This window comes from Rhea pennata, chromosome 9 (genome assembly GCF_028389875.1).
Source record: "Rhea pennata isolate bPtePen1 chromosome 9, bPtePen1.pri, whole genome shotgun sequence".
NCBI classification, from domain to species: domain Eukaryota; kingdom Metazoa; phylum Chordata; class Aves; order Rheiformes; family Rheidae; genus Rhea; species Rhea pennata.
The window spans coordinates 7,395,825-7,405,041 of record NC_084671.1 but is presented as its reverse complement, the minus strand read 5'-3'; the positions used below and the strand labels follow the sequence as shown (position 1 = coordinate 7,405,041).

General features: G+C 41.3%; 1 long non-coding RNA gene across 1 annotated transcript in view; it reads right to left on the bottom strand.

Moving 5' to 3' along the window:
• Nucleotides 1–6,725: 6,725 nt before the first annotated feature.
• The window catches only part of LOC134144064 (uncharacterized), a 35,205-nt gene continuing 32,713 nt past the window's right edge, over nt 6,726–9,217 (bottom strand). Inside the window, exon 3 of the long non-coding RNA XR_009959271.1 lies at nt 6,726–6,801. This is a non-coding gene — a long non-coding RNA (uncharacterized LOC134144064). The remainder of the gene's footprint in view (nt 6,802–9,217) is intronic.

Genomic DNA, 9,217 nt, shown 5'->3' with positions numbered 1-9,217 from the left:
GCAAGGGATCCCACAGCATTTCAGAAAGCAAATGAGATCATCCTCAAGCTAACAAAGAGCACATGCGCACACAAACAACAAAAAACCTTCATACAACTCCTATAAAGGCAAACTGTATTGCCTGCAGCTCTCCTTGCAAGTGTTGGTATGATGGATCTCCAAGTCAAAGAATTTGTTCTCTGAAAGGTGAGAATAACAGCTGCTGGATACAGAAAGTTCTGCCCAACTATTTTGCACAGAAAGGACCGGTGACAGCTTTTTTCATTCCCAGCTGGGAACTCCAGGCCATATGTCATGCTAAGATAATAACTGGCTAAAATCAGAATATTGAAAAGCAACATGGAAGCGACAAAACTTGCACAAAAATCAAGAAATCACAGAATCATAGAATCAGTAAGGTTGAAAGGGATCTGGAGATCATCTAGTCCAACCTCCCTGCTCAACAGGGTCACCTAGAGCAGGTTAGACAGGTTTGCATCCAGGCGGGCCTTGAAGATCTCCAGAGAAGGAGACTCCACAGCCTCTCTGGGCAACCTAGTCCAGGGCTCCGTCACTCTCACAGGGAAGAAATTCCCCCTCACGGTCAGGCGGAACTTTCTGTGCTTCAATTTCTGCCCATTGCCTCTTGTCCTGTCATACGGGACAACTGAAAAGAGTCTGGCCCCATCCCCTTGACACCCTCCCTTCAGGTACTTGTACACATTGATAAGGTCCCCCCTAAGTCTTCTCTTCCCCAGGCTGAAGAGGCCCAGCTCTCGCAGCCGTTCCTCGTAGGGCAGGTGCTCCAGCACCCTGATCACCTTCACAGCCCTACGCTGGACTCTCTCCAGTAGCTCCATGTCTCTCTTGTCCTGGGGAGCCCAGAACTGGACACAGGACTCAAGATGAGGCCTCCCCAGGGCTGAGTAGAGGGGCAGGATCACCTCCCTTGACCTGCTGGCAACACTCTTCCTAATGCACCCCAGGAGACCATTGGCCTTCTTGGCCACAAGGGCACATTGCTGGCTCATGGTCAACTTGTCATCCACAGGCACTCCCAGGTCCTTCTCTGCAGAGCTGCTCTCCACCAGGTCAGCCCCCAGCTTGTACTGGTGCCTAGGGTTCTTCTTCCCTAGGTGCAGGACTCTGCACTTGCCCTGGTTGAACCTCAGGAGGCTCCTCTCCGCCCAGCTCTCCAGCCTGTCCAGGTCTCTCTGAATGGCAGCACAGCCCTCAGGTGGATCAGCCACTCCTCCCAGCTTGGTATCATCAGCAAACGTGCTGAGGAGGCACTCTGTCCCCTCATCCAGGTCACTGATGAATAAGTTGAACAGGATGGGACCCAGTACTGAGCCCTGGGGGTCGCCACTAGCCACAGGCCTCCAACTGGACTCCACGCCACTGATGACGACCCTCTGAGCTCGGCCCCTCAGCCAGTTCTCAATCCACCTCACTGTCCACTCATCTAGGTCACACTTCGTGAGCTTCTCTAGGAGGATGTTATGGGAGATGGTGTCAAAAGCCTTGCTGAAGGCAAGGTACACAACGTCCACTGCTCTCCCCTCATCTACCCAGACAGTCATTCCATCCTAGAAGGCTATCGGATTGGTTAAGCCGGATTTCCCCTTGGTGAATCCATGCTGGCTACTCCTGATCACCTTCTTTTCCTCCATATGTCTGGAGATGACATCCAGAATGAGCTGTTACATCACCTTTCCAGGGATGGAGGTGAGGCTGACTGGCCTATAGTTGCCTGGGTCCTCCTTCTTGCCCTTCTTGAAGACTGGGGTGACACTGGCTTTCTTCCAGTCCTCAGGAACCTCTCCAGTTCTCCATGACTTTTCAAAGATGGAGAGCAGCCTGGCAACAACATCCGCCAGCCCCCTCAGTACCCGTGGGTGCATCCATCCCATCTGGGCCCACGGATTTGTGGACGTCTAGCCTGCCCAGAAGGTCTCTAATCCTAGCCTCCTCAACCAAAGGAAAGTCTTCCCTTCTCCAGACTTTCTCCCTCACGTCCAGGTTCCGGAATTCCTGGTGGCTGCCTTTAGCAGCGAAGACTGAAGCAAAGGTGGCATTCAGTAATTCTGCCTTCTCTGTATCCCTTGCCACTAGAGCCCCATTCAGTAGCGGGCCCACATTTTCTCTAGTTCTCCTGTTGCTCCTGATGTATTTGAAGAAGCCCTTCCTGTTGACCTTAACACCCCTTGCCAGACTCAATTCCAACTGGGCCATCGCCTTCCTCACTGCATCTCTACATACTCTGACTGCATTCCTATAATTCTCCCAAAAATGGCAATGTTACAGTACAACTGCAGCCCAAGATGATTTAGGGAAACGATCAAATTCGTTTCAGCATCTTTGTTCCTCTAATTTATCAATCTGCAATTACTGTCATTGTCATAACAATTTGTATCAATTGTAATTTGCCAAATTAAAAAGGAGGTAGATGCTAAAACTCAAATGATGTAACTACATGTAAAAACATTACTGATACCATGTGCTCCATTTATTCATGATGCTTAAAGTGACAGTTCCCATAAAACGTGCATGAAGATAGAATTTCACAAGCTTCTGCAAAAAACAACAATATCCAGCCCGCAACAAAAATCTCAGCTACAGAAAGAGTTTTGCCAGTGTTGATATTGCTGAGTCTTAGCATACAACCAATTTTCTTGAGCATTTTTTTAAAATACAAACTCAGTAGAGTTGAATTCAACAGCAAAAATATTGTAACAAAAAGATAGAAGAAATCAGTAATTATACTGACCTACGCATTTCCCTAAGACTGCAATTTTCCGAGCAGTTACCTTGACTGAATGCAGAGTACAACTTTTACAGCCCCACTGAGCCTTTGGCTGCCAGGAATGGCTGCTGATACATGGCATCCCTACTAGTGCAGAGAGCTGGCTAGAAAACAGAAGCTGAAAATCTACTCCAACATTTATGTGCCACGTGCTGCCAGTCACTCTCTCCAAAGCCCAGCCTCCCATGTCTCCACTGATTTTGCAAAACATTCACTAGCCCCAAACACAGCAGTTTCCTCAGCAACTTTTCCCAAATCAATACTGCCACCTTCCACTTAACCAGGTGCTCACGTCTTCTAGTTAATTAGCATCTTTTGTTTTCCTTCTACTAATACTGCTCTACCTGAAGCAAAGAAACACTTGAGGTCTCTTTGATGCTGTATTACTACAGACCTCAAGAGCACAAAATCTGGGTTGTCTTTTCTCCTCCCAACCCTTGTTATAAGAAATGCAGTTAAAAAAATTGTTTTGCCTCTCAAATCGCATCTCAGTTATTCAACACAAAGAACAATCTTGCAGTCACTCGTGCCTTGTTTTCGTCTTGCAGTTTTGTAAAAACATAACAGAATGCAAACACTTTGCACCAAGGATGCTCTTTTCTCTTCCTCCACCCACCATCAAAAAGGACTTCACAATAATTTGCCACACGCCTTCTGTATTTTCACACTATCAGAATGACTCATATATCAACATAATTTCTCCCCAAATCAGACTGTGTGGAAGAGAAATATTATTTTCCAAGTATCGCTTTTTCAGATAAAAACTGAGACCGGAAAAGGACTGAAGGACTTGCCTTCGGTCACGGGCATACAGCAAGTTGTGGTTTCCATAATTCTTGGCTGCTCTTTCTAAGCATATTTTTTAATTCCCCACTTTTTCCCCCGCCCTTCTCCCTACCCTCTGTAGAGCAAACACTGAGACCCACTTGCAAATCTTTCAAAAACCTATACAAATACATAAGCTGGTAACTACTGTGCACTCGCACAAAAGAAACAGGTGAACCAGTGAATTTACTACACTGCAGTTTGTCACATGGCTGGTCTGAGTATTATGGTATTTTTAAAAAGTAGGAAGGGCAAAAAAAGCATGATACGGGCAAGGGTCTGTTTGCTTCATTGCAAACTTTCAGACCTGCTTCAGTCAGCTGAATTGCTCAGTTCAGGTTTTCTGTAAAAACAGAATTTCAACAGAACAAATTGAAGAAATATATCAAAATTGGACTTTCTGCTCTAGCCAATAAGTAACCATTCAGTCTTACACTCCCTTTTCCTTTACCAGTCTCTTCTCCTATTTGCATGTGTGTGGGATACCACTGTTAAGTGCAGGAAACACTCCAAAAAATTTTAACTGGTATGTCACTCATGCAATTTATCTCTTAATAGATTTCAAAAGCAATCTTTTCATCTGGATGCAAAATAAATAGGTAACCTTTTAGTCCAAAAAATCATGCATTCATTCAAGCTTGCCAAACAGCTTGACAGGTACATAAAAAAAGATAGTTCACCTCTAAATAGGAAGTGCTTTCAAAGTAATTCAAAGCCCATTTCACCACTTTTTAAATACGTTTTAAATACATTTCTTAATAAATAATGCATAGGAAACCATCCTATCAAGCCCATCTGTAAGAGAAAGTAGATATTCATGTCATAAAACATCAAGTGTTTCAGGTTTCCACCATCCACAGAAAAGTACGAAGCAGTTAACCACCAGTTAGCCCGAGTTGCTGGCTTATATTTTAAAGGGAGTTTGGGATTCACACTTCTAGTAAGCTCAAGCCCTAATCATCAAGGAGGAAAACTTCAAGTGAATACATTAAGCAGACTGCATCTCTCACCTCTTCCCTCCAGCAGAAGCAAACAGTCAGAAGTATACCTCAGGGAAAAGGGTATTAGTCTAACTCTCAGTTTCAGCAAACCTGAAAAAAGCCATGAGATTTAGGAGACATCTGGGAAAGCAGTGACAGGCAAGATTAGCAGCAATAGCAACACTGGGAAAAATAATACAGAAGAACGACAGCTGATGCAAGTCAGCCTTTCTTCAGCAAAGCAACAGGAGCATCTCTGATTTTCATAGTTAGGATGAAAGATAACAAACACTTTTTATTCCTACACAGCTATATACCCATTTCACACATTACACATGACCTTACTTATCTCTTTCTTACTTTTTACACCTTACTTCTCTTGTAAGTAAAAAATCAATTTTAAAGCACCAAAACGCATCTCAGCCTTGCCACTTTGCCCCCAGTTTCCGGGGAACAGGACCACATTTGGAGAACAGCCCTTGGAAGCGCTCAGGCCACATCACCTTCAAGCAGTTAGCACAGCTCCTCTGCAGCTAAATTCTCAAGCTGAAGCAAGGCAGGGGGGACATGTGTTTGGCCATCTGCTGTAAAGAAACCTAGTCAGATGCCACTCCAAACCAGGTAAGGTGACAAATTCTGACTCCTGTTAACTGGGCTGCATTTATACATAAATGTATTACACTTCTACGTATTGTATTTTTTGAGAGAATGCAGGACGGCATGGATTAAGCAGGAACGTGGAATCAGATAAAAAAAATAAATAGAAGGTGACTGTTTCCAGCATACCTAGCTTTAGTAACAGTAGAAGAAGATCTGCATATTAATAACCCCACGACTGAAAAGTTAAACCATTAATTTTATGGGAACGAAGAACAGAGTGCCATAAGTAACTACTGCAGTAACTGCTTTTGTACTTTACCTTACCATTAACTCTTTACCTAAACATTGCTGCAAATAATGCTGTGAGTAAACAAAAAATGGATTGTTTAAGGTGAAGAATGGCTTAATAATGAAAACAGTAATAACTCTGGTAAAACTTTTTACAGCACATTTTGTCACACAGCATCATTCTTATGGGAATTATGTAACAAAAAATTTCAAGGAAGAATACGCATACAAGTTATCTGCAAACATTTTTTCAAGTATTTTTTAATGGCTAGTGATGCCCACCAGCATACTGATTTTTTGCATATTCTTTTTTCAGGTCTAAGTTTTTTTTAGGAAAAAAGTTTTCTTTCTCTGAAAAATTAAGATACAATGCTTTCCACACCATGAAACAGAATGAATTTTCATCAACTCTAACAGATTTGTTTTCCCAAACACCTTTAAAAAACACTCCTGATTCTTTCACAGCTATGAAAACCAGTTTTTTAAATCAGTGAAAATTCTTAAAGCAAACTTGGTCATTTTTCAGCAATTTGTTTCCTTGTACGCAAACATCAGAAAGATGTTTATTATTTGTAGTAGCAAAATATTTACAGCTTCAGCAGCACAAGCAAGAAAAGAAGGCTTTTATTCTGTATGCAACATATTACATAAAGAAGTTAAATATATTTATTTTTATAAAAAAGCAATGTGTATGGTTTAAGTAGGCCATAACGTTCAGCCTAACTATCCAACAATTTTTGTATTTAGACTTTCTAAAAATATGTATGTGTTTCCTTGCAGCCGCACTGACCTTTGACAGCTATTTTCTGATCCTCTCCTGGGACTAAACTACCTTCCAGTCATAGTCCCCACCAGTCCAAGCATGCACACATAGACTTTGGTTTTAATACCACTTTGGGCAAGAAGTAGAGTTTAAGGCAGAAGCTAAGCAGCCACTGAACCGATTGCAGGAGTAAAACCCAGCAACATTTTAAAGCTAAAGTTTCCAACAAATTATCACAAGACACAAGTAATCTCAAAACATGCAAAAAACACAATATACTTCAATGCTTCAAAATATACTTCAAAATTGAGTAAAATTCTTTTGTTGACCACACAGAAAATTACACTCATCAGAACAAGCAGGAATTACCTGAAGTCCTCATTACCCCTGTGAACTGGTAGCAGAACGCACCACAGGCTTCATCAGCTCAGTTCAGCTGGTTTTTTTCGTCCCCCTCGAGGCTTCTCAGCAGCAGTTCAACAGCGTTCAAGAGAGAGGGGACACACCGTTTCCACACCACCACGCTCAAACCGTACTCAAATGAAAAATGGCATGTAGGCCTAGAAAATGAAACACATTAAGCTAGCCTCACAGATCTATAACTGAACACCGCACGATGGCACAGGTTGGGCAAGTTGACCATAAATATTTTACACCTTAAGCTAGCTCTCCGTGGCAGAACGGAAACTTGGGAGGTATTTCTGGTTTCAGCAATCTATCACACAGTGAAAATTTGCATTAGTTGGCACAACTAACACCAGACAAAACCAAATCCAGTGGGACAGTAAATTGATGCAATTCTTAAACTCTCAAGCAAGCACCAGAACCAACATTATTTCACAATGCAGTACCAAACACTCTTTGCTAAATCCCGAGTTTTCAACACCTATCCCATCATCTACCACAATAAGCACATAATGAGCTGTCAGCACACACAGAACAGCAATGTCAGTGTCCAAAATAAAACACTTCATTAAACCACAACTGAAGATTTATGAAAAAAATGTATGTCACAAAGTAACTGCAAAATGTCAACTTCATCCATCCTTCCCTAGGCTTCTACCCTCAGATAGCACATTAAGTTATTCAAAGTATTTCTCCATTGCCCAATCTTTCAAGGAAAAGTATGTTATATTTTACAGTACTCCTTTCTCTGCAAGTTATACATCTCCTTACATTACCACCGATCAGAAAGTACCTACTTCTACTAGTGATATCAGTGACTAGTACAACAGTATTTCAATATTGATTCTCCCGACAACCCTAAACAATATTGTCCTATTAATGACACTCATGAGGCAAGGCTAAATCCATCTTCTTTAAGATAATACAATTACAATGATTGCTAATACTTATGGATCTGCACACCAGTGACCCAACAGATTATTATACAAACAGCTAGGTCTACAGAAAGAGAAAAACCCACCTATTTACTTGCCCTATTTTTTTTTAAATGTCCTGTTCTTTGTAGAGTTTGTTACATACATAAACTTACACACAAAAAAGCAAGAAACGTAAGTATATCAATATTACAAAGACTGAAATTCAGAGGGTTTTCTTTTTAAAATAGAAAATTAGAAAATTATATGATAGGTGGCTTTTGATGTCTCAATTTTACAAGCTGATGGCTTCAAATAATATGATTTAGTTAATAAAACAGTTTCATAATTAGCTGAGGGGTTTTTGTTTAAGTGGATGGATTGCATTTTGCAAAAGCATAGATCACTATGTACAAAAACACTACTTCATCTTTGAAAATTTCACTGTCAACCTCATCTAAAAATCCATGTTGCCTTGATCCCATTTAGGAGAACACTTGATATATTCCCTTGTGCTTAAATGTTCTTCTGATAAAGCTCTTAGCATTATGTACATGTTGATTCCAGAGCATGTAAGTACATATGAATTGTACCTTCTCTAACACAGACTTCAGTAAAATCAAAATTTCACCTCATTTGTTCTAGCTGCCACATTAGAGACAGAAACTACAGTTTCACCCCCTTACACTATAAAATCTTCCAGGTTTTGTTGCTTTTTTGTCAGCTGCCTTTATGTAAAACAGTACATACAAGAGTCAAAACATTAAAATTTGACCAGCGTTTTCTTTGACAGTGCAATTTTACAAATGGCTTATTTTTCAATCTTTGAAAAGCATTCCATCATCTCCCTTTCCCCATGAAGCAGACTCAAGTATTACATTAGAGGCAGCTAACATGGAAAATTAACATTAAAAAAAAAATCTAATTTAAACAGGAAAATTGACATAAGTGTTGGATGACAACAGATCATATTACATGGCAGTGGGAGTCCTTAAATTAAAAAAGGGTACATACATCGAGTGGTTTGTGGTAGAAGCAATCAACTTCCTTGTTCTAATGATCCGCAGAGAGCCAAGAGCCTTAAAAGCTCATTCAGACGTGAACTGCTCTAAAATTAAAATCTCTGTCACTTGGTGCTATAAACCCTAATCTTATTCCGAGGAGAGTCAGCAGCCCGGTTTCCACGAGCATGGAGGAACCAGGCTGGCAGAGGAACACTCCGACCACTCCATAAGCAGCTCCAGAGAGGAGGAATAATCAAATACACCTGCATCACTGACAACCACAATTGTTTCCGGTGAAGAGAAGACTGCAGTAGTTTTAAATGCTAAAAAAATTACTGTAGTTAAAACCTTATATAACATGCCCAATCTCCTATCGAAAGCGCAGCGATGGGTCAAGCAGACCGCAGGGCTTGCCGTTCGCGCTGCAATTACAATCAGGACCAGAATCCAATCAGCCTACATCACTCCAGGGGCTTTGCTAGAATCTGCTTTTTTGACACAGCACTCACACCAGTTATTCACCACTGTTGAGTAAGTCAGAAAAATTTAATGAAAAACTTTAGAAATTAGTATAAGAGGCTCCGAAGCAAAAGAATAGAAGGGTTAGAGGCAAACTGTACTCTTCATAGATGAATGTATCCCGCATTCTGAAA